General features: G+C 32.3%; 1 non-coding gene across 1 annotated transcript; it reads right to left on the bottom strand.

Annotated features, from left to right (window-relative positions):
* Positions 1–343: 343 nt before the first annotated feature.
* Positions 344–450, bottom strand: LOC118849239. The gene has a single exon (XR_005010293.1). It is a non-coding gene; the product is annotated as a U6 spliceosomal RNA (small nuclear RNA).
* Between the last annotated feature and the right edge of the window lie 841 nt (positions 451–1,291).

Below are 1,291 nucleotides of genomic sequence, written 5' to 3'. Positions count from 1 at the left end.
TTTGAATTTATTTTGCTCTGCAGTATAAGATATTGATCTATGCCAAGTTTCTGCCATACCATTTTCCAGTTTTCCCAGCATTTTTTTTTTGTAAAATAGTGCATTCTTAACCCAGAAGCTGGATTCTTTAGGTTTATAAAAGAATAGATTGCTATAGTCATTGACCATTGCATCTTGTATACCTAACTTATTCCATTGATTCATCAACCAGTTTCTTAGCCAGTACCAAGTAGTTTTGATAACTGCTTTTTTTTAATTTAATTTAATTTAATTTAAATTTATTTATTTAACATATTTGGTTTTCAACATTGATTTTCACAAGAGTTTGAATTACAAATTTTCTAAAACTATGGAACGCTTCACGAATTTGCGTGTCATCCTTGCGCAGGGGCCATGCTAATCTTCTCTGTATCGTTCCAATTTTAGTATATGTGCTGCCGAAGCGAGCACGATAACTGCTTTTTTATAATACAGTTTAATATCTGGTATGGCTAGGCCACCTTCCCTAACATTTATTTCCATTAATTCCCTTCATATTCTAGATCTTTTGTTCTTCCAGATGAATTTTGTTATTATTTTATGCAGCTCTGTAAAATAATTTTGGTAGATTGATTGGTATGGCACTGAGTAAGTAAATTAATTTGGGTAAGATTGTCATTTTTATTGTATTAGCTTGGCCTAACCTAAAGGAACTGATGTTTTTCCATTCATTTAGATATCACTTTATTTGTGTGAAAAGTGTTTTATAATTGTGTTTACATAGGTCCTGGCTTTGTCTTGGGAAGTAGACTTCTAAATGTTTTATAGTGTCTACAGTAACTTTAAATGGAATTTCTATTTCTATCTCTTAACTGTTGTGCTTTGGTAGTAATATATAGGAATGCCAAGGATTTATGTGGGTTTATTTTATATCCTGCAACTTTGCTAAAGTTATTTATTATTTCAAATAGTTTTTATTTGAATCTCTAGGATTCTCTTAGTAAATGATCACATCATCTACAAAGAGTAGTAAATTAGTTTCTTCCTTGCCTATTCTAATTCCATCAATTTCTGTTTTTCCTCTTATTGCTAAAGCTAACATTTCTAGCGCCAAATTGAATACTAGGAATGATAGTAGACATCCTTATTTCACCTTACATATAATGCTTGCTGATGGTTTTAGGTAGATGCTATTTATAATTTTAAAAATGACTCCATGGGCGGAGCCAAGATGGCAGCTGGTAAGCACGGACTAGAGTGAGCTCCGTACCCGAGTCCCTCCAAAAACCTATAAAAATGGCTCTGAACCAAT

Source organism: Trichosurus vulpecula, chromosome 4, assembly GCF_011100635.1.
Source record: "Trichosurus vulpecula isolate mTriVul1 chromosome 4, mTriVul1.pri, whole genome shotgun sequence".
In the NCBI taxonomy this organism is placed as follows: domain Eukaryota; kingdom Metazoa; phylum Chordata; class Mammalia; order Diprotodontia; family Phalangeridae; genus Trichosurus; species Trichosurus vulpecula.
This window is presented reverse-complemented; position numbering and strand designations above follow the sequence as displayed.